This window comes from Dermochelys coriacea, chromosome 3, assembly GCF_009764565.3.
Source record: "Dermochelys coriacea isolate rDerCor1 chromosome 3, rDerCor1.pri.v4, whole genome shotgun sequence".
In the NCBI taxonomy this organism is placed as follows: Eukaryota; Metazoa; Chordata; order Testudines; family Dermochelyidae; genus Dermochelys; species Dermochelys coriacea.
In genome coordinates this window covers 25,096,456-25,120,886 of record NC_050070.1, presented here as the reverse complement: position 1 = coordinate 25,120,886, position 24,431 = coordinate 25,096,456, and the positions used below count along the sequence as shown (strand labels likewise).

The window sequence follows — 24,431 nt, the reverse complement described above, 5'->3', positions numbered from 1 at the left end:
AATCATCATCTGAACACAATCCATATATTTTCCTAAAAATGAATAGACTGAAGAACAGTATTTTGGATAATCAATTTCATTTATGAATGTCAAAGATTTAAGCATTATTCCAATTTAACTAACAAGTTTCAAGCTTATGAGTAACCTGGCACTACCAGGTTATTCTTTCAGTCAACACAATTGTAAATACATAGCAGAAATGTCCAGGCACGAAGCAATCATGAAAAACATGCAAAACAGAAATGTCATATCATGCTGTGATAATTTGGGAATCTGTCTGTACGATTTATAAAATTATGAACTATATATCTGCATGAGGCTGCAAACTTAATTTTGAATGTGCAGCTTTTCACCTTCTCTATTGCCTCTTCACCTCCACAGTGGACTGAAGCCCCAATACACAGAGATACAGGGCTGACCAATAGAGGATAGTTGACCAAGTACCTAATTCTTGGAAATCTATCCACTCTAGATCGACTGACTACTGTCCAGGACAGACATAGCCAGGTGGAGGTCATCTTGGCAACAAAGTCATTTGACAAGGTTTGTCATGTGGGAAAGTTGGTCAAGGGTGTCAGCTGAACCAGGGGGTGGAGGGGGAAGGTTTTATAAAGAGCAGAAATTGGTCTGCACAAGGGCCATTTTTCTCTAGTCCACAATGGAAAAGTAATCCAGCATGTGTCAGCCATGACCCATGCACTGGCATGGAAACAGAAGAACTCTGGACAACCTGCCACAGGCCAAAAATTGTCCTGAAGTAGTGAGGAAAGCTGGGACACAAGTGCAGTGTTTATTATTTTCTATGATCTGCACTCTCCTGTGCATTAAATGATTAAGTAAAAGAGCATAAACGTATTAGAGAGCTACTGTGCAGAGAGTCTTTCTATAAGAGAACTGCTTCTCTACCATTGGTTGCCCCTGAGAGAGTTAAACTATAAACGAGACGCTTCACACCTTTTGGGTGGAATCTGGGACAGCAGGTATTTAAGCAGGGAGGAATCAGCTCTCTGCTGGACCAAGAGGGAGTACGCAGCTGGAAGGCAGGCTCCAGCTCTCTCAAGGGGGTATCATATAGAAGATCTGTATTCTGACAGCGTGCCTAGAAACCCAGGGACTGGGGAGTGACGACTCTGGTTCAGGGTTTAAAAACACCCAGGAATCTCTTGAAACAGCTCTTGAATTAACTGATGTGAAGAATTGGTTGCAGATTCGCTCATGTGCACTAAATGTTTGTGGTAGTTGGATGTGTAAAATAGGCTGTTGGCCTGGTGTGAACTCTGCTGTGCCTACACAAATCATGAAAAATCCATTTTTAAATACAGCATGTGGCAGCCCTCTGCCATGTACATTGGCCAAACCGGACAGTTGCTATACAAAAGAATAAATGGACACAAATCTGACATCAGGAATCATAACATTCAAAACCCAGTAGGAGAACACTTCAATCTCTCTGGTCACTCAACACACCTACAAGTGGCAATTCTTCAACAACAAAAACTTCAAAAACAGAGTTCAATGTGAAGCTGCAGAACTGGAATTAATTTGCAAACTGGATACCATCAGATTAGGCCTGAATAGAGACTGGGAGTGGTTGGGTCATTACAAATCCTAAACTTAATTTCCCCAATACTAATTTCTCCCTACTGTTACTCACGTCTTCTTGTCAACTGTCTGTAATGGGCGACTCTCTTACCACTTCAAAAGAGATTTTTCCTCCCTTGGTATCCCGCTGTTAATTGATTTAATTCGTTAGACTGACTTCACACTTGGTAAAGCAACCCCCATTCTTTCATGTATTTATACCTGCTTCCGTATTTTCACTCCATGCATCCGATGAAGTGGGTTCTAGCCCACCAAATAAGTTTGTTACGCTAAGGTGCCACAAGGACTCCTCGTTGTTTTTGCCGATACAGACTAACATGGCTACCACTCCAAAATTGGTACAATGGAAGCAGAGTGCTCAGCCAAGGACTGTATAATATTTTCATACATTGATACCTCAAATTTAGAAACCTAGATGCATACCAAGGCATCTGTAAGTAAGTGCTGAAAACTCACAACTCTAGCTAATTCAAGTTGTGAGTGCTCAACACCTCTAAAAATCATGCCAGCTATTTAGATACCTAATTTTAGGCAGCAATATTTGAAGATTTTGCCATTAATATTTCCAAAAGTTATTACACTACACTTAGAGTAAAGTATTTTCAGATTGACTAAGATGCACTCACAGTGTTTACAGGCAAAGAGCTAGTTCATTAGAATTAGCTTAGCCTCTGAATGGGCCTGATTTGCCTCATGTAGTCATTTACCCCTGCGAAGAGTGAGTGCAAATAGGCATGAAACACTACTATTTGGTTTTGGTAGCACTTTATGTCCATTTTGCACAACTGTAAAAATGACTACACTAGGCACAAACAGAAGGCAGTGGAGAATTTGCATCAGTATGTACAAGAGGAGAGTGCAGTCTTGGATCTGACTTGTGGCCTAGATAACGACTACCTCATTTAGGCCCCAATTTTGGAAATACATAAGCTTGTTCACAGCTAAATTTGCATGCTTAAACGCTTGCAGGAGCGAGGCCGTTCTGTTTTTTAAAAAATGGATTTTTCCTGATTTGTGTAGGCACAGCAGAGTTCAGAGTTCTTTTTTTCTTTAAAAAAGAAAAAGAAAAAAATAAAATCACACTGTGCTCACTCTCTAAGGCCTCTCAGTTTGCTTCTGGTGACAATTCAAAGCCCTGGTTTTGGGGCATGAAAAGTCAATGGGACTTGTGCCCCTAAGTCATGAAGGTGCCTTTGAAAACCCTACCCATAATATTTTAGGGCATCAATAGGCTGGGCATAAGCTGCATCAGAGAACACCTCTCCATTCATGCCCACTGAAACAGCTCCACTCTTGAGTATAGCCAGGGTGATACTCTCAAAAGGACTCAAAGGTATTCTCCAATCCGGGCACTTGACTTTGAAACAACCTAGCACAGAAGATAAAATTGAGCATAAGTCTGTGTCTCCCCATTTTCTAAAAATCCTACACCTTTTTGCAAGATCCTTCCTCATGTCACAATGGTGACAAAACATTTGACAATGACTAGACAGTGGGTGTGATTAGAAAGCTGCTTATTTATTATGCATTTGTATTGAAATAGCACCCAAGAGTTCCAGTCACGGACCAGGGCCCAACATGCTAGGCACCGTACAAACAGAACAAGAAGAATAGTCCCTGCCCCAGAAATCTTACAATGCAATGATTATATTAATCTTGATCTCACTATTGTAAACAGTGCATAAGGTATCTAAACATTCTTTTTTGTCTGATACTTTAACTGTAAGCTCTTTGAGAAAGGGACTAGTGTTTCACTTTATCTGGGCTCAGATGGTATATTATATATATATAAAAGAATTTGTAGTTCTCTCATCAGTTCTTTAAGAATCTTAGTTTTCCAGAAATACATATTAAAAGGTAAGAACTAAAACTTTCAAATAAAATACTTCATTAAGAAAAACTGCAAAAAAAACCTAATGTCAAAGCGTTGTCAGTTCCACACAGTGTTTGGTAACAATAGCTCTGGAAGTTTATTTGCCAATTTAAAAAAAAAACAAAAGAAAACAAAAAAGCCACAAACAAAAAAAAGGTCCTTTTTAAACCCTGCCAAGTAGAAACTGCTTTTCAAATTTATTTTTTGCAATTTTTCTTCATTTTTTCAAATAGCTCTACTGGAACCCACTTTTGGTAGCAAATGGAGTGAAGTGGCAAATGTCTTCAAAGTTTCATGAGCACACCTCTGACTAAGAAAAGTATCCAGCATTTTAAGGATAATCATTAATACCCCACCCTGATATTTTGATTCAATTTTCAATAACTGTTGTGACGTAAGATAGACAGGAGTTGCCAAAGTCATTATTTTGTCACAATCTTTAGCTGGAACAAACTATGAAAGTTCAGCTAACCGATCAGAAACTCATTTAGAACTTAAAACAAGTTCCTGCAAATGTAGATAACATATACACACACTCATGTGTCATCTGGTAAGAAGTTACTGAAGTGTTAGATATATAATTTATTGGAAACAAATGAACACAATCAGGGCTTGCAGAATTTTCACAACACCAGTATCTCAAGTAAAAAAAAAAAAATTGTATCACAACAGCCTTTATAAAAACTTTAAAAAAACGGTTATTAACTATATCTTATGCTTTTGTTATTCCTCATTACCCCTTCCCACCTTTACTTCACATTTTTTTAATAGATCAGACTCTCTGAGTTAGACCCTCTTCGCTTTTGTTCTTCCTTCACCCACGTATATCCTTTCCTCTTTCAACAGTATTTTCACCTTAGTCCTCTTCCTTCTCCCCATTTCCACACTCCCCCCCAAAGATCTCTGTCCTGTGCCTTAATCAATCTCCCCTCTTCTCTTTTTCTCCATCCTACACAGACACACACACACCCCTCCACCTACAGCCATTCATTCACTGGCTCACTCAACTTCCTCTCCCCCATTCAGCTGAGAGCAATAGCTTCTGGCTATGCAGCCCCTCAGCTCCTGCCTGTGAAAGTGGTAGCAGCACATGAGCTGCACTGCTGCCCAGCCCCCATTCCCTCTCTTAAAGAAGCATGAGCCCTAGAATTTAATTGAGAGCAATATCCTCTCTATATTTTATGACTTTTTATACTTAAAAAAATCCTGTGGAAATCTGCCAGTAATAATTTTCTGTTAAATTCCATAGGATTCTTTCATGAAGGACCCCCGTTATGTGGGCCAAGAAAGAAAATAAGTGAGACCCAAATGCCAAAGCATCTATGTTGATTACTGAATACAGTATGTATTTACTTATGGACTTGATGGCGTCACATTACATGGTAGAGAATACTTCCCTCTACGGCAGGACTTACTGAGTGAAATTCTATTGCCTATGTTATAAAGAAGGTCAGACTAGATGACCATTTTAGTCCCTTCTGGCCTTAAAGTGAATCCTTAAATTTGCTGGTGGTTCTATTCTGTTCCTTTTACATCACATCTATAATATTAGCATTGAGTTCCCTGGGTTTATCCGAGTGTGGCTGAACCAAATCTGTTTTGTTGACATCCCCAATGACACAGACTTCTGATGTGATGAACTGATTTGTTTCGGCTCGTAACACTGATTTTTCTTTGATGTTTCTTTTGGGAGTCACTTGCTCATAGCATACCATGCTGGATAATGCAAAACAGCTGTTCTGTTGACAGAGTAGAGAAGAGCTATCCTAAAGACTTATTTCCACACAGCTGCAGGCTCTTTTTCTTTCTGCTAGGAACCACTAGCCCAAACTGACTTCCTCTAATGAGCCTTGTCTCACAAAAATAAACATTATGAAAAGAAAACAAAAAATTGTCCCTCCCTTTAGGATTTGACAAGGAGTCACTATTTGAGGGACAGTCCACTTCAAACACTAACATCTGCCAAAGTTTTCAAACAAGCTAAGAATAAGAACTGGTGAAGAACAGCTTGTCTTAATCAGAGCTGATGAGAACAGTTCTGCGGCATGCTGCCCTAGAGATCCAGAACATTTCCTTTCAAGAACTTGTACATCATTAATACTGCTAACAGGAGCATTATATTTTCCTCTTTAGTTTCTGTTCCCCTCGGGGTGAACAGCAGTAGCCAAATGGCAAGGCTTTCCCCCCAGGAGAAGTGTGATGGGAGAAGTCATCGTCAAGGAGAGAGTACCATGGAGTCTGTAGGGTCTTTCAGACCAGGCTCCCTTCTCATTCATGATGCCTCAAAAGTCTTTTCTTGGAGGGAGACTAAGAGATTATCTATAAAGCAACTTAGAGCATCGCAAGCTGGGGTATAAATCTACAGTGCTCTAACCTGTTGGGCACTAAAAGTTCCATAATATACTTTGACGACCAGCTGTTTTAAAGTTGTCCATGCAGAGCTGTTGCCTCTCTCATGGGGACACTGTACCAATTATTTAAGAAGTGCAGGCACCCCTAATAAAGCCAAACACATTTAACAAAAATATACACTCTACAAGTCTACAATATATATTTACTTTCATTTAAACACTGCAAAGGAAAAGGCATATAAATCACTTACACACTTAGCAATTTTCTTACCTAGTAAGGTAGTAGTTCCAGTTCAGGTTCAATAATCTAGAATGATGGATTTAAAACTCAGCATCCGTCTATCACATAAAATGCACAGGAATCACACCCAGAATCACTATGCTTTTCCTTTTCTTCAGCTTTGCAGATGACACTTCCCTACCTTAAAAAGAAAACAAACTGGGTTATCAAAGAATGCCTTTACTCATTCTTTAAAAAGTGAAATTTGGAACATTGTTAAAACAGACTTAGAACAACAATTTTAAAGGTGTGGCAGAGCTGAATTTTTTAAATATTTAATTTGAATTTTTATTCATGCAAATATTCAACTATTGTTGAACTGCCTCAACACATTAGTTGGGATTAAATTGCTGCAAGTGGTTTTCATGCAGCCGAGGCATGTGCATTATGTTAAGAATTCAACTAAATTATGGAATGCGAGAGACACGACTTGTAAAATTTAGCTGCTTGTCATAATACCTATACTCATTTAAAATAAGTATTTACATTAACTGCTTTTGCCAAAATCTTTTGCATAGTGGAAGATTTCTGAGATTGGCTCTCATACTTTCAGAAGATTACCAAAGCTTTAAAAAATAAAATAAAAAACCACCACACATCACTATTAGGGAAAAACAAAGTAACCAAACACAAGGGTTATTTCTAGCGTAACAATCTCTCTTTTTTATGGCTAAAAATCCACCATTCATTCCATACTCAAGAACAGCTGCACAGTTGTTTTTGTTTGTTTATGAAGTTACTTTTGAAGGCTCATGCTTTTCCTCATACAGACACAAAATCAACTTTAAAAAGTTACTAGCCACTAAACAAAAGGTTGGAATTCAAATGCCAGTTCACCCATAACCACAATATTTCTAATATGGTAGTAGAAGAGAGATGTCTCTTCTCGAAGTATCCAGGTTTACTATTCCCTCTGCTGTGCAAGTTTAGAGGCAGAGCTAATCAGGCAAATAAGTTACTGGGAGAAAACTTGACTCCTGAAATCCCAGAGCTGCACTTCTATAGCTGTCATTACAGTAGAATCTAAAGTAACTGTTTCCAATCTAATCACAGGTTTTCACTCACTGAAATTTTTCATGCTTGATTGCTGCCTGAAGGTGAATTTTGTTTTCAAACTCTGAAGGGAAAATAGTTTAACTTTTTAAAAAAATAGTTCCTGTTTGGTTAGAGATGAGTGGCAGAAAAGTTGGAAGAGCTGCACAAGTTGGGGAACTCTCTGAAAAGGATTGCCATATTTTGTGTTTTCTAGCCCACAGTGACCTAGTAAAAGCAGTTTAGTGTTCTGAGGCAACGGAGAGAGTGTGTGTGTGGAGGGTGATCATTTACACTTGAGGTAAAGCAAGCTTAGGACCTCAGCAGAGAACAGTAGGTAGAAAGAAGCCTCAAATCTTTAGAATTTGACAGGCTATTTAATCAGTTCTTATTGGAGATGAAAGGAGGGGGAAGACAGCTATACACCTGCTCAACAAATAGAGCCACTAAAGCACTTCAGGTGCAACACTGCCTTTCAACTAAAAGAATTTCTGAGGCATTAAAAAAAGAAGAAGTCTGACTTATACCAGGAAGAGGCAAGTGGCTAGATGAGGGTCCCTGAAGCAGGAACTCAGGCAGCTCAGCAATGGTCTGAAAGAGAGAGCCACAGTGAAACTAACTAGAGACATGAAGCAACTGCCCATTCATCTTGCTCCATGATAGGATCAAAGGCCTCCTAATTTGAGCACTTGAAAACAAACAGATCCATATGGAGAAAAGGAAGAAACCTTTATTGATAAAAACCACCCATTCCCCACCATGGAAAACAGAATTGATTAGGCTCTTTCTGCCTTGGTAGTTTTTCCTTCAGTGGCTTGTCTGCCCTTTTAGAATCTCTTCTGAAGGGAAGCTGATGTAGAGCAGGGAAAAACCCTTTCTGGGAGCAGTGAGTCTGGGGGCCACACATGAGTGGGGCTTCATAAGGTAGTGGGGCCAATTCCTGCACCATTGCTAGAGTGTTATGGTTCTGCCTGCACGTCTACACACCTGAACAAAACCCCATGATAGAAAGAGAGAATCCATCTCCTTTCGCCTAACCAGAGTCCAAGAATTTACTGCATGAGAGAAAATAATCAGTCAATCATTCTAATTAGTCATTCTATGCCAGCCTCAAAAAAGGTCTTGGAATATCATAGCTAGTAAGAATTTTGAAGGCATCAGTAGGTTACAGCACTCAACAGCAGATTTTTCAGAGATGTTGAGAATTAATAGTGGAAACCATTTTCTGGAAAACAGATACATTAAAAAGCAACACTTTTGTGGCGTGAGATAAACCCTACCTCTGTATAGATGTTCCACAGCCTTCTAGACAGCTAGGCAGAGACTGCAATTTGTCAGTTTTAGAGATCAGGTCAAAATTTTAGTTTAGAAAAGAAGTCTGGCACACAATATTTTAATATCAAATAGTTTGCTACAGAAAAAGAGAAAAAAAAGTCATGGTTTGGCTACGGGAGAGAATATAAATCATTTTGTAGAAAAACTATTTAAAAAGTGGTTAGTTAGTTAGCTAACTTTAAAAAAAAACTTTTTACTACTGGGACACATGGAGCTAAATTTGTCAGATTCTTGCTTAAAAACAGCTGATCAAGGTGAAAGACTAATATTTTAATTGCAGAAGTCACAATCATCAGTCTTACAGTTTTAACAGCAATCTAGTACTGCATGAAAGAAAACAGAAGACTGATGTCAGTAAGGGAAAGAAGGCACAAAAACAGAAAGGGAGACTTGGTAAGTTAGTTTTAATGTTTCATTTAAATTTTCCACTAAATTGAAAGTAGGCTAATAATGTTATAATTAAATATACTGTAGTTCAAAACAGGTCTCATTCGTTTAAAACGCTCAGGATGCGTTTGTTTTGGAGGGAGTAGAGATTTGTATGAAAACGCAGGTATATTTTCAAGCTGCCTTCATCTTCAAAGTGGTAGATGTCAAATTTTTCAAGTCCTGTCAAAGAATTAAAAAAGCCATTGCTGGAAATCTTTAAATTCATTGCAGTCAAAGAAAAAAATCCCCACGTTTAAATGCATAAAGAATTAAACCAAACAGCTGCTGTATGACTGATACTGGAATAGGGTACATCACAGGGAATACATTTATAAAGACCAGAGGAATAAAAAGATGCTCAAAAGGAATTTAAACAGGAAATAACCAACATGTTTGAATTGAGGCTTGGGCTGGAACTAGGCTCTGAAGCATGGATGGGGGTGGTTTCAAGAGCCTGAGCCTCAACTTCAGAGCAACATCTACACAGTTATTTTTAGAGCGCTCGCATGAGCTCTGCTAGCCCGAGTCTGTCAGCTCAGGCTGGGAGGCTTGCTCCTGTGGGATATGTAGACATACCATAAGAAATAGTGATGAGGTGGATTTCCAGAATGCAAGGCCTGATCCGGGAGAGGTTTATATATCTAGAAAAGAATTAGGAAGCAATTTAAAATGAAGTGTATAAAAACCACAGAGGCAGCGACACAGATCGTGCCACCACAACACTGTCTTATTATCTGTGCAGAGGCATAAAATGAAAATTTAAAGAAGAATGCAAACAGATGTCAGGAAATACTTTTCACGAAGCAAGCAATGAATGTGTGGAATGGCCTGCAAGGCAAAGGTTGTTGAGACAAGACACATTTTACTCCTGGGGAAATTCTGTGCCAAAAAATTAAAAATTCTGCACATAATATTTTAAAATTTTGCAAATTTTATTTGTCAAAGTAACACTATATAACCACACCAGTTTCAATTATTTGGCAATTTATTTCAAAATACCTGTCAGCAAGTATGTCTGTAACAATACAGACACACACAAAAATTCCCACAAGATTAGAGAATTAAAGAAGCCCTTAGGATGGACGTGGTCAAACTACAGCCCGCGGGACCGTCCTGCCTGGCTCTTGAGCTCCTGGCTGGGGAGGCTAGCCCCCGGCCTCCCCCCTGCTGTCCACTCTCCCCTGCAGCCACGTGGCTTGCTCCATCCGGGCGGTGGGGCTGCAAGCTCCTGCTGCTTTGAGCAGCATGGTAAGGGGGTGGCGGGGTGGATAAGGGAGCAGGAGGTGTGGAGTGGGGGGGGAGGTTGAATAGGCTGTGGGACTCCTGGGGGGAAATCTGCCCCCCATCCACACCTCTGACAGTCAGGGGACAGAGAGTGGGGGGGTATAGGAGGTGGGGTCATGGAGAGAGGGGTGGTTTGGGACAGGGGATCCTGGGGGGGGCAGTCAGGGGACAAGGAGCAGGGGGGTTGGATGGTCAGAGGTTGAGGGGGTGGATAGGGAGCAGGGGCCAGGGTGTTTGAGGAGGCACAGCCTTCCCTACCCAGCCCTCCATACAGTTTCGCACCCCGAGGTGGCCCTCAAAAAGTTTGCCCACCCCTACCCTAGGATAACCCAGCTCCTGCTTCCGCTTCCCCCGCAGAGCCCAGCCACCCCTTGCCCTCGCCCACACACTCACAGCCTCCTTCTCCCCAGAGACCAGCTGCAGGCCCCTGGCCCAGGCACTCACATCCTCTACCTCCCAGAGGCCAGCAGCAGAGCTCCATCTGTCCCACTCAGACACTCACCCCCACCCTCCTAGAGTCAAGAGATTCAGAGGGAGAAACAGCCTGATGCTGGTTCCAGGCTTGTACAAAGGTTCCTGCGCGCCGCTGCCTCCTTCCTTCAGGTCATGCTGGGACCTGCAGCTGCCAGGAACCCTCCAACTCCCTTGCTCTCCCTCAATAGTGTCTTTTATTTACGAGCGGGGCTCTGCCAGGTTCAATGGCCCCTAGTGTTGGCCAGCAACTCTGCAACCCATTTCTGTGGGAGGAAAGAGGAAATTCTGCATGCACAACATTAATTTCTGCATTGTGCAGTGGTGCAGAATTCCCCACGGAGTAACATTTGGGGTTGTTTGAGAGAAAAATGCCAACCATTGGGAAACTGTGCACAGTGGGAGAGGGGAGCAAAATCTCTAAGAACTGAATATTCCTCAAATATTCTTATGTTGTCAATTAAAGCAGAATACTTCTAACATAATACTCTTCTTTACATACAAAATTGTAAATAAACTTTCAATACAATTTTAAAAGTGGCTGCAGTGGTGCCCTAGTTAGATTACAAAGAAACAAGAAAAGAGCTAACGTTATTAAAATTATTACCCTTTCTGTAGTATTCTGTCCTAAGTAGGAATAAGCAAAGATATGTACAAGTAACTGTTACATCAGATTCATACAATATGTTGAAACCTCTCTCACAGCTGCCGTGTACTTGTAGGTTTCTCTTTCACTGTAAGGCCAGTACAATGCAATATCACTACACTTTCAAATTTAGCAAAAGCATTTTGCCAAATTCAGGGTAACTCAAAGAGGACAAACATCATGCGTTAGTTTTGTTACTATTTTGGTGCCACCTAGCTAGTCAATTTAAAGCTGGTTAAAATGAACTTTAAAATGAAGCATAGGAGGAAATCAGTTCAGTATCTTCAGCACAACAGTCGAGTGAACCTGCCGGGAGCCAAGCTTATTACACACAGATTTCTGAACAGTCTTACTCTGCACCCAGTTTAACTTAAGGCAATATACAGCTGCTACAATGAAAGTTTCCCACTGTTTAAGAAATAACGAAAGCCATGTGATCAGTATTCAGAGCATAAATAGTGAAGTATTTACATGCACAGAGCAAAGCAAAGCAGATTAAACACAGGACTGCAAAATTTGACTGTTGCAGACCACAGACAAAACAGAATGGTTAAATAAGGTAGTATGCAATATAAAGAAAACACCAGATTCTAAATAAGGTCACTACAAAATTACCTCAAATCTCAGAATTTCATTACTTAAGGTACCAAGTTTCATGGTCTAAAATCAAGTCACATTTTCTGTATTTTGATTTCAGAAAACAAAAAAAGATAGAAGCTCTTAATGTATGTTGAGGTTGTAAAGATTTATGGTTTCAATAAGGTAAGGATTTGGCCATACCAGACATGTATTATTTAACTATTATGTAAAGGAATGTAGGAGAGATCCTTGCACCTGTGGCTAGGAGTCTTCTGTTAAGTCATTTGGATACCAACGGTATGAACCCTACTTAAAGAAACAGAGGTATTTTTGCCAAATCTTTGAGGTTAGGTAAGTTTGTCCAGTGGTTTAAATTTAATATAATAAAAAGGGGTAAGAGCATCTTCAAAAAGCAGGGAGATTCTGCAGAGGAAATCCTAGGAACAGCCACAGTAAGGTTATGTTTGTGTGTTGGTGCCGTTATTTTAACTATTACATAGATCATAGATCATAGAATATCAGGGTTGGAAGGGACCTCAGGAGATCATCTAGTCCAACCCCCTGCTCAAAGCAGGGCCAATCCCCAATTTTTGCCCAGATCCCTAAATGGCCCCCTTGAGGATTGAACTTACAACCCTCGGTTTAACAGGCCAATGCTCAAACCATTGAGCTATCCCTCCCCCCTAACTACAAAGCAAACCTGAAAATGGGGATAAATTTGGACTCTAGCCAGCATGCATATCCTCTGCACAGAGCAGGGTAAAAAAATCTCATTTGCCAACAGATTTTTATTTAAAAGCTTGAAGTTACTAGAAGTGTTTTGGTTTTTAAAAAAGCTGGCTGTACATAAAACATGCCCCAAAGAGACCACTTACACAATACTGAGTCCCTCAAATTATTTTTAATACTAACATCGTGTTTTCCAGATATCACTTCTTACTTTCTAAGTGTGGCTAGAATCCCTCCTACAGCCGGCTTCTTCTCTTCGACGCTTAGCCAGTTGGCCGTAGCAATCATTCGCCATTTGGTCCGTTCCTGTGCAACCACAAGGGCTTGACAGCCTGAGTCCAACATCAGAACAGACTTGATGAACCCAAAGTATTAGGGGGTCTGCCTCTGCCTCCACGCCACAGTTGGTGGAATTTTATCCCAGATGTTACAAGTTTCCTGGAGAATGGCGTTCACTGGAACGTCTTGTGGCATCCTTGCAACATGTCCGAAAAGCATAAGGTGCCGCCTGCGGACAATAGCCCTGGCAATCTGTAGACTCAAACGATCATAAACATCTGCATTATAGATGAAGTCATTCCACTTTATGCCCAGTATACGACATTCCACACAAAATGTCAAAGTCTTCAGGTTTGTCCAGTCTGCGAAACACGGACACTGTGCGATGTAATCATACAACAGTATGGGAAGGATACAGCTCAAATACATACTGAATTTGGTCGTCATACTAAGATGATGTTGATTCCATATCCATTGTAGACGGCCCATGGCAGATGCTTTGATGCCAATCCGATGGAGAAACTCCACGTGAGAATTGGAGGAGGTGGTAAGTACAGAACCCAGATAGCAAAAGCTAGAAACTGATTCTCTGGTTTTGTTGTTCAAAGAGATTGGAGTTGCAGGTGGACTGGTCCTAGATTTTTTCAGTTTTGTCTTTGACCACAAAACATGGAGACCAATCTTCGCTGACTCCTCCTCCATATGCTGGAGTGCCTCATGAAACCTGTCAGGGCTCTGTACTAAAAGAACAACATCATCAGCATAGTCAAGGTCTGTGACAGAGAGAGAGAGAGAGAGAGAGAGAGATCACCGATCTCAGTGGCTATGGACCTGACAGAATGCTGCATTATGAAATCCATTGCCTGACAAAAAAAAAAAAAAAAAAGAGTGCAGAGGCCAGAACACAACCCTGCCTAACACCAGATACTAATGTAAAAGGTGCTGACATCCCGTTCTCCATCAAACATGGGCCATGGTTCTATTATGCAGCTCTCTAGTCAAGTCCAGCAGAGTGGTAGGAACACCCACGCTCTAAGGCCTTCCATAACACAACACGGTCTACTGAATCAAATGCAGCCTTAAGGTCAACATACGCTATGTGCAGAGGCTTCCGGAACTTGTGATGTCTCTCCGACAAGCGAAGGGCCAAAATGGCATCTAAAGTGGAAGTGTTCCTTGTAAAGCCTGACTGTTGGGGACGATACTTCCGATGTAGCAAAGGCTCCAGGCATGCCAGCAAAACACGTGCAAATACCTTCCCTGGAATGGAGAGCAAGGTGATCAGCCTGTAGCTTACATTCACTGCGCGATCCCTTGCCCTTATAGAGTGAAATCATAAAACTGTTCTTCCAGGCAGTTGGCAGGGTTCCAGTTCTCCACACCAAACGAAAGATGGCCAGAAGTGATTCTGTTACAGAAGCAATAGCACATTTTAGCAGCTCTGAGGGGATGCCATCAGCACTGGCTGCATGTCTGTTTTTCAGTTTAGAGATAGCACACTTCACTTCATCCAATGTTGATGCATCAGTACAAATGTCTGGATCTGGAACAGCAGTGACTGCCAGATCATCCAACTCTGAATAAGCAGCAGCTGGAGGATGGTTCAGGACACTGCTAAACGTTCCACCCACCGAGAGAGAAGGTCATCATCCGATTTACATGGATGGCCTTGGCTGTTATTCAGGATGCAGTCTGTAATGACTGCCTCTTGACCGCTGAGGTTGCGAATGGCACAGAATGCTGGCTTCAAGTCACCCCTGGCTAAGCCAAATTCGACATCATCCGCCACTTGGTTATAATATTCCTCACGATTGTGGAGTGTAAGGTGTTAAATTTTCGTTTCAACTGATTATCATTGTGCCGCCAAGCTGCGGCTTTCAATTTAATTATCTGGAAGGCCTCCTCCAGTAGCCATAGTCGGCATGCTGGATGCCTATAGCCAATAGTTTGAGAAGTCTAAAGATAAACCGGTCATAGCTTACCCCACAGCATCAATGGGAAGTTTGTGAATCACAATTTCCTGAAAAGTGATACTTCACATAATACTCTTGAGTGGGGGTTGCTGCAATTCCATTTCTGGAGACACTGCTTTCCAGAAACAACAATTCTGAAAATTAACCAGGGACACGGCAGACAGTATCTTTTTGAATTTCCAGGTATACCACAGGAGTACTCAGCAGCTCCTTTTTACATTTAGTTAAAAGTGTTATTAGAGGTTTGCTATATTTTGTTAGATAACAAAAGTTAAAGGTCCTGATCCTCAGTGAGTGTATGCAATATGTGGATTGATAGTGATCAAAGGCAACAGTCTCTCCACACTTTTGGCACTGTGGGGAATATCTGGAATTTTAAGTGCATCTTCTATCCTAGAAGCATGGAAATTCTCAATCTCTGTTTAATAATAAAAATAACTAGTGTGCCCATCTCTATTGTATCTGACTCTTCATTCTAATCAACCTGGATTGCTTCCAATACCAGAAGAGACTCTGGGCCAAATTGTCAGTTGCTGTCGATCCACTATCTTCAATGAAGGTACGCCAATACAGAGCAGCTGACCGTATGGCCTTCCATGCCACTCATTAGGATGGCTGGTTGTTATGTGGGGATCTGGAGTGGACACTTGATCTCTTTGAGAAGCTAATGAGAATGTAAAATAAAATCACCAATTTTTAGGAGGTTGTATGTTTGCTACTGTTTATGAATAATGGAGGGAGGGGATGACATCTACTTATGTTTTCACTTGTTTCAAAAACAGATTAGTAGATGTAGACGATAGCAGTTAGTTCAGACTAGATTATCCTCTTTGTTTGTTAATACCAATTTGTTAAAGAACTTTTTTCCCCCTAAAGAAAAGGCACCAGCCTCAAGATTTTTAAGATTTTAATTTCATAGTTAATACAATAGTTTCCCCTTGATTGTGATTAAAAGAAAAAAAAACAATGGCTCTTTAATCACCAGTGGTGTGATTTTCCAGTGGTTTACATAAATGGCTGCCTATTTCAGTGATACCCAGACTAAGTGAGAGGCTCTTTAATGCATCTCCTGTGGCTATTTGCAGCATGTGATATTCAAACTTTGGATATTCAAACTGTAGCTCTTTTGGGTAATGTTGATCATTAATTTGGCTCCTGAACCACTGAGGTCTGAGTATCATTGGCCTAGTCAAAAAAGCATACATTAATCGTTTACACTTATGCAAAGTGGGTTAAACAGGGTTTCAAGGCAGCAAAGAATCTGGTCCCCACTGTGCAATGCATGTGCAATTTTTGACAGTATACAAATATTCACACAATGGAAGGATTTTCTACAGCTGCCAATCTACAATCCCAGCTTTTTGCTACATATTTTCACAATTGCTGGTCTATTTTAGCTTAAAGTAGCCAAAAACAACAATGCTATTGACAAAACTGCATGGTACTCTATAACATCCAAGTGATTCTTGAGTGATTGTGTGTGTAGTCACTGACAGGATGGGAGAATGCTCTGGAAAGCTTTTCTTCTCAGCCCCAGGAGAAATGTTTCTGCAAGGTTTAGAAATGGGTTGGTGAAAGAGCTGGTATTTACCTCCCACCCTCTTTACACCCAGCTCCCCATTAGAATTCTCTCTCATCAAGGGAAAGAACGAATGAACAATTGGGGCCTTAATTCAAAGTGTTTAACAAAAAACACAAAAATTCATCAGAACAACAAAATATATTTCAATTCTGCAGATGTTCATTGAAGATGTTACTATCAAATATTCCCAGGAAGAATTAAGCTGTTCTTCACTTTACCAGTAATATGGCCTTTCTATTTTTTTTAAAAAAATGTTAATAACTGAGATGCACAAAACTCGGGGCGGGGGGGGCATAAAAAGACCTCAGATCTGAGTTAGACATTTTTACCAAAAGTAGAAATATGAAATAGAATATAGCAAGCAATGTAACAGAATAAACTTCCTAAAGCGATTTTTAAAACATGCATTTTTTGCCTTGTGATTCTCTCCCGTGCAAGTCATATGGTAGTGTTTTTCTCCTTTTATGGTCAAAAGGATAGAAGGAAGTCAGCACCACTACAAGAGCTGCTCCCTTCAGCATGACATGAAATAGGATGTTGTGAGCTGCTCTCCTATTCACTCATCCCTATCTCAGTGGAAAAAAAAAAAAAAGTGCATACACTGAGAGCACAAACGTAGAACACAAAAATTAATCAACATTTTTGCTAATACATACGCAGTTACTTGTCACAAAATATATCATGGTTTCTGGGCTACACTTTAAAGACTATATTAAGAACTAAAAGATGCAGGACATGTCTTTTATTTGTATTTGCTTACCTAACATTCCCTTCTTGTATTAATGCCATTTGCCATATTACTAGTATATGAATTTATTTTTTGGAGTCAGATGTTCTGACAATTATTCAGAACTGCAAGTAAAATACAAAACTGTGTAATAGAGTATTTACTAGGCTACATACGTATATGTGCTCTATAATGTTTTGGTGTCTACCTCCACATCCTCTTGTTTAACAAATGCAGCTCAAAAAAAACAGGACCAGAAAAGAGAATAATAATGTAATTTACAAAACTTTGGTCTTCTAGAAAACAGTCTCAACCTCTTAAGGCTCCAAACTGTAGAAAAGTAAATGCCATTCCACATTGTTGTAGCATGCCTTCAATGAGTGTTGTTGTTCTGCATTATTAACAAGACAAAGTTCAGTTTGGGGCCTCAGTAACTCTTACAACAACTCGGAAGCCTGGCCCAACTCATAAGATGATGCACCTGACATGCACACATTTGCATAACTACAGCTGCTTATACAGATTACTTATAGGTCCAACCTAGTCACCAGCCCCATAGGATGTGGGCTGCAGACTTAGATACAATATTAAGTAAAAATAGCTGAGTGACAACAGGTGAATTTTTTGTAACTAAGCTGTCTATGCTTTCTTGGGCACTGATGATGCAGCAAACAATTAAAGTTAACCAAGTGTAAGTGTTTGCAGGATCACAGGCCAAGTTAAGAACACGTGTAAGCATCTGAAATAACAGAGCCTTAAAACTGAAAGAAATGTAAACTTTTAACAAGGGACGCTGTTGGGTCAAATATGATTCAAAATGCAGGGTTATGTGACCATTTTTAAACAACTTGGTTTTGGGTTTTTTTGCAAGCCTATCACTGCTAGTACATGAGAACCTGAAAGTAAAATTTGTTAGAAAACTTACTTGTCAAATTTTTATAGCCATAGTATTTGCTCTTTCATTGAGCAGCATAAATAGTGACAAATGTTTTTAATTTTGTTTTAATAATCAAATATATTTTCAAACATAAGCAAGGAATATGCTTCTTAAATGTGAATTTTAAACTTAAAGTAACCCTTTGATTTATAAATAAAACGGATCATACTGAATAACTGCTTTCACAAAAGTATAAACATTTACTACAATTGTGGTGACTGCAAGGACTTGGCAGCCCACAGTATTCTTCAGTAGCAGAACAAAAAGGAATTTTTTTTTTAAGGTAGATTTACTTTAAGTTCAGTAAAAGACACTGTGTGACTATCTATGACATAATGAACAAATAAATAGTCAAATCCCAACCATGCTTGTCAAAATGTAACTAATTGGTTTTACACCTATTATATTATTGGATAAGCAACTAGCCACATATCTAAAACCTTTATGATCTGTTCACAAAACCTATACAATTAAAAGGAAAAACATTCAAACCATGAGCCTCTCTACTTGTAGAAAATTTAATCAATCAGTTAATCAAACAAACAATATAGCCTAAACTCACCTTAAGATCTGAAATCAACCAACATAAATGATTAAAAGCACAGAACAGAAAATTTTTAAAAAGAGGTAATATTTGATGCAAATACATAAAGGAAAAAGATAAAGAACCTCAAGACATACACCATATAGACACTAATCTGTTCAATACTGATCACACTAACAGGGGTTCTCAAACAGACTACCTTTGAGAGAGTCTCATGGACCCCGTTTTCCAATATCCCAGTCCTGATCTTATTTGTAATCACTAACTGTCCTTGTGGTAATTATGATTTCCATATAAACAATGTAACATTAGGAAAGTATTTAGATATTATTTACTGTGTTTGCTATGTTTGTTATTTTGTCCTTTTATTGGAGGGAAGTCACACTTTTTCCCCTTGCTACTTGCAACTATTTCTCTCCCAACTTATTGAGTCTTTCCCCACTCCCTTGCAATACTAGCCTGCCACACCCAGAACTATGTGCAGGAAGAAGGGGACTGCCACAAGAGTTATGTAGTGGTAGGGGTTGCTCCTGTCTCACCGACAGCTCCTGAGACAATTGGTAGCTCCATTGATGGTAGATGACAGCTCCTGTCCCTGAAGCCTTGTCTACATTACAGAATTTCATACACACTATTCAGCACAGATGCAGTTGCACTGGTGACAGCACCAGTACCAGCACTAGAGTAGATAAGGTCTGACATTTTCAATACCATGTTGTGAAACCCTACTCTGAGACAGTGCTGAAAATGCCTAAGCATGGTCTATACTAGAGCTTACATCATTGATATTAAAAGATGTAATGTAGATGAACAGCTCCCATTTCCTCTTCTATGCAGGAGGAGCCTCTACTGGAGTCAGTTATGGTGGCTCTACCTTGTTTCCAGCTGTTTCTACAGATGTCCAAGCCCTTCAGATCTGAAAACAAGGCTGAAGCAGCACAGAACGTCCTCTATGGAAACCACTAGTAGTCTACTCTACACCACAGTTTGAGAACTACAGAACTACAAAATTACATAATGATGCGCTAACAGAGGAAATCAAATTACACTGAGGGAGGGGATTATCAGGCTGAAGAAGCATTAGATACTAATAGTTTCTAGAAATAATGACAACTCAGAAGAGAAACAATCCTAGCAATTTCAACTTCCAGATTGTATGTAAAGGATCCAATCTAGAAACAAGCCATTTAAATAAATAATATTAAATATTATGAGAAAATCCTTCCTCCCTGTTTCCAAGTCACTGATAACAAAAAAGAAAATGATCTTGAATGCTTATGCATCAATGTTTTGACAGACCACCAAATCGCAATAGGGAAAATGCTAACCACCTCCTTATACACCCTATCCATAATACATAGGAGAAAAGGTATTTTATCATGGGGGGCTTCAATTTAAATGATATACGTTGGAGGTCTCATGCTGCCAGTACTAAAATTTCTTCGGAATTTCTAAACATTACAGATTACAATTTCCCAACTACAAAATTGTACTGCCAACACGGGAAAAAAATGTATTAGTGTAGAACCTGTCCTAACAAGGAGATGATCACAGAACAAAAAATTAATGTTAGCTTAGGTACAAGTAATCATAATTTAGTCATATTTATAATGTACAAGCAGAATGAGTCCAACTCAGCAATTTCACAAAGCTGAAAACAATCATGAGCCAATTACCTAGAAGGAAGAACTGACTCAGAACATTGTGAATGATAATTGGGAATCATCTAAGAACACCTTACTAGATTCCCAAAAAGCCACAATCCAATGATTAAGGAAGAAGACTGCGCTGGTTAAAAAACCAATCTGTCTTAGAGGGGAAGTGAAGACAGCTACAAAAAAATTAAAAATAATATATAGCAAAAGAAAGGGAAAGCTCATTGTAAGGAATATAAACCAGAAGTTAGAAAATTATAGAAAACTGATTATGGAAGCCAAGGGACACAAGAAGTCGTCTATGGCCAGCAGAGTTAAGGACAATAAGGTTTTTTAAAAAAAAAAAAAAAAAAATATTAGGAACAAGAAAAACCTGACAATAATATGGGTCCATAACAACACTACATTATTAATAATAATGCAAAACAGGCAGAAGTGTTCAGTAAATATTTCTGTTCTGTATTTGAGGGAAAAGATGATGTAGTTTCATCATGCAATAAAAATACGCTTCATCCTACGTCCTTCATCCTAGTACCTCTGGAGGATATTAAAGAAAAGCTAATAAAGACATACATTTTTAAAATCAGCAAGTTCAGATAACTTGCATCCAAGCATTTTAAGAGAGCTAACTGAGGAAGTCATTGGAAGATTAATTATGATTTTCAATCAGACTTGGAGCCCTGGAGAAGTTCCAGAAGAAAGCTAATATTGCGTCAATTTTTATAAAGGGTAAATGGAATGACCTCAGTAATTATAGGCCCATCAGCCTGACATCAATCCCAGCAAGATAATAAGACTCAATAAGAATTTAAGGAGAGTAACGGAATTAACGTAATCAACATGAGTTTATGGAAAAAAGAGATCTTGTCAAACTAACAACTTTTTTGATGAGATTATAAATTTGGTTGATAAAGATCATAGTGCTGACAGAATATAGTCAAACTTTTGTAATGTGTGCGTCTTGGTACTGCACAGTATTTGGATTTAAAAACCAGAATGATATACAATTAACATATCACACATAAAATGGATTAAAAACTGCAAAAGTAATTCTAAACAGGAAATCACCACTGAGTGGGTGTTTTCTCAGTGGCATCTCACAGGGATCAGTTCTTGGCCTTACAATATTTAACATTTTATCAATGACAAGAAAGAAACAAAACAAAACAAAAACAAAACAAGAAAAAAAACCTACAAAATCATCGCTGATGACACAAAAGTTGGAGTAAATAATGCAGCGGATAAGTCACCGATTCAGAGCAATATAGATCGCTTAGTAAACAGGGCACAAGCATACAATCACAGAAATCAGGGTTGGAAGAGACCTCAGGAGGTCATTTAGTCCAACCCCCTGATCAAAGCAGGGCCAATCCCCAACTAAATCATCCCAGCCAGGGTTGTCTCAAGCCTGACCTTAAAAACCTCTAAGGAAGGAGATTCCACCACCTCTCTAGGTAACCCATTCCAGTGCTGCAACACCCAACCCAAACCCCCCCATTGTAACTTGAAACCATTACTCCTTGTTCTGTCATCTGCTATCACTGAGAACAGTCTAGATACATCCTCTCTGGAACCTGCTTTCAGATAGTTGAAAGCAGCCATCAAATCCCCCCTCATTCTTTTCTTCTGCAGCCTAAACAATCCCAGTTCCCTCAGTCTCTCCTCATAAGTCATGTGCTCCAGCCCCCTAATCATTTTTGTTGCCCTCCGCTGGACGCTTTCCAATTTTTCCACAACCCTCTTGTGGTGTCGGGCCCAAAACTGGACACAGTACTCCAGATAAGGCCTCACCGATGCCGAACAGAGGGGAATGATCACGTCCGTCAATCTGTTGGCAACGTTCCTACTTATACAGCCCAAAATGCCATAAGCCTTCTTGGCAAAAAGGGTACACTGTTGACTCATATCCAGCTTCTCATCCACTGTAACCCCTAGGTCCCTTTCCGCAGAACTGCTGCCTAGCCACTCAGTCCCTAGTCCGTAGCAGTGCATGGGATTTTTCCCTCCTAAGAGCAGGACTCTGCACTTGCCCTTCTTGAACCTCATCAGATTTTTTTTGGCCCATTCCTCTAATTTGTCTAGGTCCCTCTGTATCCTATCCCTACCCTCCAGTGCATCTACCTCTCCTCCCTGTTTAGTGTCATCTGCAAAGTTGCTGAGGGGGCAATCCACGCCATCCTCCAGATCATTATTGAAGATATTGAACAAAACCGGACATAGGATCAACCCTTGGGGCACTCTGCTTGATACCGGCTGCCAACTAGATATGGAATCATTGGTCACTACCCGTTGAGCCCGATGATCTAGCCAGCTTTCTATTAACTTTATAGTCCATTCATCCAGCCCATAATTCTTTAACTTGCTGGAAAGAATACTATGGGAGACCATATCAAAAGCTTTGCTAAAGTAAAGGAATAACACGTCCACTGCTTCCCCTCACCTACAGAGCCAGTTATCTCGTCATAGAAGGTAATTAGGTTAGTCAGGCGTGACTTGCCCTTGGTGAATCCATGCCGACTATTCTTGATCACTTTCCTCTCCTCTAAGTGCTTCAAGATCAATTCCTTGAGGACCTGCTGCATGGTTTTTCCAGGGACTGATGTGAGGCAAACAATAAGCATTTTAATATGACTAAATGTAAGTGTACACATATAGGAACAAAGAATCTAAGCCATACTTACAGAATAGGGGAATCTATCCTGGGAAGTAGTGACTCTGAAAAAGATTTGGGAGTCATGGTGGTTAATATGCTGAACATGAGCTCCCAATATGATACTGTAGCCAAAGGAACTAATGCCATCCTGGGATGCATGAACAGGAGAATCTGGAGTAGGAGTACAAAGGTTATTTTACCTCTGTATTTGGCACTACAACTGCAGCTGGAATAATGTGTCAAGTTCTCATGCCCACAATTCAAGAACGACATTGATAAATTGGAGAGGGTTCAGAGATGAGCCATGAGAATGATTAAGGTCACATGGGGAAGGAGGCTGCAGGGACATATGGTAATAGGGGAAGAGGCTGCAGAGACCCACGGGGGTGTGGGAACAGGGGCACATGTGCCTGACTGAATGGGAGAGGCTTGGGCTCAGCCAGGGTCTGCATAGGGGAGGCTTCCCAACTCCTTCACAATCCCACCTCTCTCTCCCCACCCCAAAAATCTGTTCCATCCTTCTCCCACCCATACCCAACAACCCTCCAGGTTCACTCTCCCTCTCTCAGGTCCTCCATTACCCCTGACTCCCCCAAGCTTTTGCACTGCTTCTGACAGGTGAAGGAAATACAATTATGTATTGTAATTTAAATAACTCAAAGTTCTGTATTAATGTGCCTAGTAAGGAATCTATCAAAAAAAATTACTAGAATCTTTTTATTTGGTCTGTATTGTTATGAACATACTTGCCGAGAGATATTTTGAAATAAATTACCAAAATAATTGAAACCGGCATGATTATATTGTATTTTGAGGTAATATATTTTATTGGACCAGTGCCAGTTGGTGAGAGAGAAGCTTTTGAGCTTACACAGAGCTTTTCTTCAATGTGACATCCTAGATGGAACTTTGGGCTTTTGCAAAATGGAAATGATGGTGGATTAATTAGCATATGTACCAATTCATTCTCTGTGAAACAAAATACTACATGTTCAAACACATGCCTTCAAGTGACAACATAGGAGAAAGGACCAAGGTATCAATCCAATCAGCCACATTCAACCTAGACATCAATGATTGAATTACACTGCTCAAACTGTGCTCTTACCGAGAGCTCTCACTAAAAACAAACTTCAAGAAAAAAAAAAAAAAGAGTCAGCTGATATACAAATTATCTTGTCATAATCTGGCCAAGTCTTGCCTTAGACTTACTGAAGCACAATGCCCCTACAAGGTAATCTAGAGAGAAAAAAATGCCATGTTTTCCACGAAAAACTCCTACTAAAAAAACCTCCAAATCATGCATTACACATAAATTTGCTTCAAAATGAAAGCATCAGGGAACTACAGTATTCCATGGACCTTCTATGTCCTAAAACGCCAATGCATGCCTACAATCCCCCCTTAAGAACACTGAAACACCACAATAGTATATGGATACTCCTGGGGGAATTCTGCACCAGTATGCAT

The 24,431-nt window shown here is 39.9% G+C and overlaps 1 protein-coding gene across 6 annotated transcripts in view; it reads right to left on the bottom strand.

The window, feature by feature from the left end:
• CYRIA (CYFIP related Rac1 interactor A) overlaps positions 1–24,431 on the bottom strand; it is an 83,239-nt gene that overhangs the window by 51,964 nt on the left and 6,844 nt on the right. For all 6 annotated transcript variants that reach the window (XM_038395148.2, XM_038395146.2, XM_038395158.2 and 3 more), the window contains exons 2-4: positions 9,479–9,543; positions 8,419–9,082; positions 6,098–6,248 (exon numbers count right to left, since the gene is read on the bottom strand). The gene's annotated coding sequence lies outside the window, so the exon portion shown is untranslated. The remainder of the gene's footprint in view (positions 1–6,097; positions 6,249–8,418; positions 9,083–9,478; positions 9,544–24,431) is intronic.